The following is a 5,900-nucleotide window of genomic DNA, read 5'->3' as shown; positions in this document are numbered from 1 at the left end:
AGTGCTGTTCTATTCTATATCTTCCTTGATTTTCTGTCTACTTGTACCATTAATTATTGAGAGAGGGATGTAGAAATCTCTGACTATAATGGTAGATTTATTGATTTCTCCATGTGGTTCTATTAGTTTTTGTTTCATATATTTTGAAATTCTGTTATTAAGAGCATAAACATTTATGATGGCATGTTCTCCAGATGAATTAAGCTCTTTATCATTATAAAATGACCTTTTCCCCGCTAGTGATGTTTAAATGCTATTTGCCATACATTTTAATTATATTTGTTTAAACATTCAATTATCATTTAAAAATACTTAAATAATTAGAGAAAACAATCATAGAATATACCCATGTGGTTACAGTTTCCAGTGCTTTTTATTCCTTTGTTTAGGTCTATATTTCCATCTGGTATCTATTTTCTTTTGCCTGAATATTTTCTTTTGCCTTTACTATTTTTTAAAGCATGGATCTGCTAGTAATGAATTCTTTCAGCATTTGTATGTCTCAGTAAAATAGGAACTTTGTGGTTAAAATGATTTAGTCTTTGTTCTCAGGATTAATTAACGATTTATTACAGGCTTGAATGTGGAGTATATATTCATGCTTACATTTCAATCTTTCAGCACAATGATGCCTTAGTTTTAAATTTTTTATTTGTTTATGGCTGTGCTGGGTCTTCGTTGCAGCACATGGACTTTCTCTAGTTGCTGGAAGCAGGGGCTACTCGTTCCATGCACGGTCTTCTCAGTGTGGGGAGCTTCTCCTGTCGAGGAGCACAGGCTCTAGACTCAGGGCTTTGTTGTCCCGTGGCATGCAGGATCCTCCCAGACCACGGGTCGAATCCATGTCCTCTGTATTGGCGGTCAAATTCTTAACCACTGGACCACCAGGGGAAGTGTCTGTCTTATTTTTAACTGGAATTTTGTTTGTTTGTTTTTTGCCTACAATGGGCCAGGCTCTGTTGCTAGGTAAAAGGGCTGTCCCAGAGACAAAGAACACCAGTTCTGAGGCCTCATGGAGTCTGTAATTCAGCTATGGGACCTCATATTCAATGCATCCAGTTACCAATCAGCATTTTATTATAATTGTGCTTATATTATCCCAAGATAACATTTTATTTTAAATCCTAGGAAAGCTTTATTTTCAGCTTTTCTTTGTGAAATTTGGAATTATTCAATTGCTATTTCAGTATTCACTGAAACTTCTCTGGAGTTTCCAAAGTTAAAAATTCTTGTACAAAGAATATCAGAAAAACAAAGTACAACATCTAGTTGTCACATTTTTCTGATATGTTGTAGTCACTGTAACACATTTGTTCTTATCTGAGTCATCAACTGACAGCTTCCAGGTCTCTATGGAACTTTGTTTAGCTGATGGTTTATTAATCTGACTTTGTTTCAGAAATTCAGTCTAGTTTTCCCATGGTACCTATCAGAAGTAAAATTACAGCTTTGTTTTACATTTGCTCAGCTAGCAAATGTAATTGTATGACATTTTACACAAATATAAAAGCATCTAAACTAAGCATATTATAAACCTTTTAAAGAGATGTCCCATTAGAATTAGAAATTTAAGAGTTCATGCTGGAATGGGTGCCTACGGGTTAGGGCACAGGGTGAGACTTGAGCTCAGATCTAGAGGCCAGAAGGGAAATGCAAGATGGGATAGAATTCAGTTCAGTTCAGTTCAGTCACTCAGTTTTGTCCAACTCTTTGCGACCCCACGGATTGCAGCACACCAGGCCTCCCTGTCCATCACCAACTCCCAGAGTTTACTCAAACTCATGTCCATTGAATTGGTGATGCCATCTAACCATCTCATCCTCTGTCGTCCCCTTCTCCTCCCTCCTTCAATCTTTCCCAGAATCAGGGTCTTTTCAAATGAGTCAGTTCTTCACATCAGGTGGTCAAAGTATTGGAGTTTCAGCTTCAACATCAGTCCTTCCAATGAACATTCAGGACTGATTTCCTTTAGGATGAACTGGTTGGTTCTCCTTGCAGTCCAAGGGACTCTCAAAAGTCTTCTCCAACACCACAGTTCAAAAGCATCATCTTCAGCGCTCAGCTTTCTTTATAGTCCAACTCTCACATCCATACACGACTACTGGAAAAACCATAGACTTGACTAGACGGAACTTTGTTGGCAAAGTAATGTCTCTGCTTTTCAATATGCTATCTGCTAAGTCACTTCAGTCATGTCCAACTCTATGTGACCCCATAGATGGCAGCCCACCAGGCTCCCGTGTTCCTGGGATTCTCCAGGCAAGAACACTGGAGTGGGTTGCCACTTCCTTCTCCAATGCATGAAAGTGAAAAGTGAAAGTGAAGTCGCTCAGTTGTGTCCTACTCTTAGCGACCCCATGGACTGCAGCCCACCAGGCTCCCCGTCCATGGGATTTTCCAGGCAAGAGTACTGGAGTGGGGTGCCATTGCCTTCTCTGAATATGCTATCTAGGTTGGTCATAACTTTCCTTCCAAGGAGTAAGTGTCTTTTTATTTCATGGCTGCAGTCACCATCTGCAGTGATTTTGGAGCCCAAAATAATAAAGTCTGACACTGTTTCCACTGTTTCCCCATCTATTTGCCATGAAGTGATAGGACCAGATGCCATGATCTTAGTTTTCTGAATGTTGAGCTTTAAGCCAACTTTTTCACTCTCCTCTTTCACTTTCATCAAGAGGTTCTTGAGTTCTTCTTCACTTTCTGCCATAAGGATGGTGTCATCTGCATATCTGAGGTTATTGATATTTCTCCCGGCAACCTTGATTCCAGCTTGTGCTTCATCCAGCCCAGCATTTCTCATGATGTATTCTGCATATAAGTTAAATAAGCAGGGTGTCAATATACAGCCTTGATGTACTCCTTTTATTTGGAACCAGTCTGTTGTTCCATGCCAGTTCTAACTGTTTTTTTTTTTTTAAGACAACCAACACTTTTTACTTTTATTTGCATTTATTTTTTGCCGCATTTATTCCCGGGCCATAAGTTTTTGTTTCTTCAGTTTCTTCTGGGATATCTTTTTCTTCTGTGCAACCTCCTCTTCTGGTTTAGGAACAATCTGTTCTTTCTCAGTAAGGATCATCTCAATGTGGCAGGGAGAGCTCATGTAGGGGTTGATCCGACCGTGAGCTCTGTAAGTCCTGCGCCGCATCTTGGGGGCTTTGTTCACTTGGATGTGCTCAATGACCAAAGAATCTACATCTAAGCCCTTAAGTTCAGCATTACTCTCTGCATTTTTGAGCATGTGTAGTAAAAATTCAGCACTCTTTTTGGGCCACCGACCCTGCGTCCAGCCCCACTGTTTGGCCTGTGCACACCTACCAACTCCACCTTGTAAGGACGGAATGGTACACATTGTTTCTTTAAAGTGACATCCTTCAGATACTTGGTGGCTTTTCGGATATGCATACCCTTTATGGCCTGGGCAGTTTCACGAGTGTTCTTAAAGTGAACACGAAGATTTGAACCTCTTGATTTGCATGATTTTGTGGGGTTTTCTGGGTCAAGTGAATAGCGCACCATTTTTAGGGGTCACCTCAGGCCGCTTACCGGAAAAGCCAGTTCTAACTGTTGTTTCCTGACCTGCATACAGATTTCTCAAAAGGCAGGTCAGGTGGTCTGGTATTCTCATCTCTTTCAGAATTTTCCACAGTTTATTGTGATCCACACAGTCAAAGGCTTTGGCATAGTCAATAAAGCAGAAATAGATGTTTTTCTGGAACTCTCTTGTTTTTTCCATGATCCAGCAGATATTGGCAATTTGATGTCTGGTTCCTCTGCCTTTTCTAAACCAGCTTGAACATCTGGAAGTTCACAGTTCACGTATTGTTGAAGCCTAGCTTGGAGAATTTTGAGCATTACTTTGCTAGCATGTGAGATGAGTGCAATTGTGTGGTAGTTTGAGCATTCTTTGGCATTGCCTTTCTTTGGGATTGGAATGAAAACTGACTTTTTCCAGTCTTGTGGCCACTGCTATGTTTTCCAAATTTGCTGGCATATTGAGTGCAGCACTTTCACAGCACCATCTTTTAGGGTTTGACATGGATAAAAGCAAGAGATGGGGTTAAAGAAATGGAACTTTGTATTAGAACAATTCAAAATGGGAACACAAAATGGACTCTTCTGAAGCAGTGAGTTTCACTAGGTGTGCTCAGCAGAAGTTAGGTAATACAGACTGTTGTGGGATATATCTGTGTCTAGGAAATGTGACTTCTAAGACCCTCCCCCCCTCTTCATTTTAAGATTCCTTTATTTCAGTAGTGCAAAAGTTTATAAATATTACAGATGCTCAACATCAGGGGACAGATTATATAAACTATGACTTATTTGCATTTTAAATATATAAAGTTACAAGTTTACAGGCTGAGTCATTAATGACAAGCTCTACATAAATTATTTTTTAAAAAAACAATCAAGATTGCAAGTTTTTATTGATTGTAGGAGTATAATATGTGTTTAATTACATATTATTTTAAAAGAATATGAAATAATAAAAATTAATGATTGGGTGTGTTGATTTTAAATAACATCCTTTAGAGTCTTAGAAATTTTGTTTTTAAAGAGTAGCATTTTGTTTAACAAAAGTCTCATTTAGTGCCCAGGGATGAGCTGAGGATTAACTGATTAATCCTTACAGCAACCCTAGGAAGTATTATTACTACTATAGATTTTTAGGTTAAAAAAAACAAGGTGAAGAACAGTGTACAGAATGCTACTGCTGTTAAAGAATACAGATAGCCTTGCGTATGCCTTGAATATCTCTGGAGGAATAATTCTGTATCTTCGTCTCTCTCTCTCACACACACACACACACACACACACGCCTATCCAGAAGGGAACTGGGGTTCAACATGAGTTCAATTCTTTTTTGTTACTATGTCATTAAAAAAACCAACATGCATGTATTATTTTTGTTGTTGTTTCGTTGTTCAGTTGTATCCAACTCTTTGCAACCTTATGGACTGTAGCCCACCAGGCTCCTCTGTCCATGGAATCTCCCAGGGAAGAATACTGGAGTGGGTTACCATTTCCTTCTCAAGCAGATCTAAATAATTTGAGCCTATAATAAGAAGGCAATGGCACCCAACTCCCGTACTCTTGCCTGGAAAATCCCATGGACGGAGGAGCCTAGTAGGCTGCAGTCCATGGGGTCGCTAAGAGTCGGGCATGACTGAGCGACTTCACTTTCACTTTTCACTTTCATGCATTGGAGAAGGAAATGGCAACCCACTCCAGTGTTCTTGCCTGGAGAATCCCAGGGACACGGGAGCCTGGTGGGCTGCCGTCTATGGGGTCGCACAGAGTCGGACACGACTGAAGTGACTTAGCAGCAGCATACTGTATAAAACTAAAAAATAAAATATTTTTGGCTCTGAAATTGACACTCAGTAAAAGCAGTGTATTAGCATACCCAGAAGTCAATGCTTGAGATGGGTTAAACTTTCTATTTGAGTAATGTCATAAGGTTCAAATAATGATGGAAAGTCCAGACAAGAAGGAAAGCAGCAACTAGATAATGAAACAGAGATTAGGGCAAAATACGAGGGTTAAAGGAGAAAAAATTCATTCGAGAATGTGTCTTTATTTGAAGAATTTGTAAGAAAAAAGGACAGACCCTCTGTAAAAAGAGAAGATGTTGCCCCTAAACACAAAAAGAGCAGATTGTCAAAGTCCTGGAAACTGATTAGTATCTGCAGAATGGTACATTTACAAGCAGCAACCTTTAGCCCTAAGACTGCTTCCTAATGGCTTCCTAATGGTGACCCAAGAAAGTTTTTATTTTTCTTTTTGAGGCACATGGCCATTCTCACTTAGCAGACACAGGCTTTGTAGAGGAGAGCAAGTCCCACGGCATGTTCCAGGGAAATACTTCTCTCTGTCTCTCGCTCACCTTTCATCATCCA

General features: G+C 39.6%; 1 pseudogene; it reads right to left on the bottom strand.

Annotated features, from left to right (window-relative positions):
• Window positions 1-2,942: 2,942 nt before the first annotated feature.
• LOC129620072 (60S ribosomal protein L17-like) lies at window positions 2,943-3,552 on the bottom strand (annotated as a pseudogene).
• Window positions 3,553-5,900: the final 2,348 nt, after the last annotated feature.

The sequence above is a fragment of the Bubalus kerabau genome, chromosome 9 (assembly GCF_029407905.1).
Source record: "Bubalus kerabau isolate K-KA32 ecotype Philippines breed swamp buffalo chromosome 9, PCC_UOA_SB_1v2, whole genome shotgun sequence".
NCBI lineage: Eukaryota > Metazoa > Chordata > Mammalia > Artiodactyla > Bovidae > Bubalus > Bubalus kerabau.
Note: the sequence above shows the minus strand (reverse complement) of the source record. Positions and strands in the feature narration are given on the sequence as shown.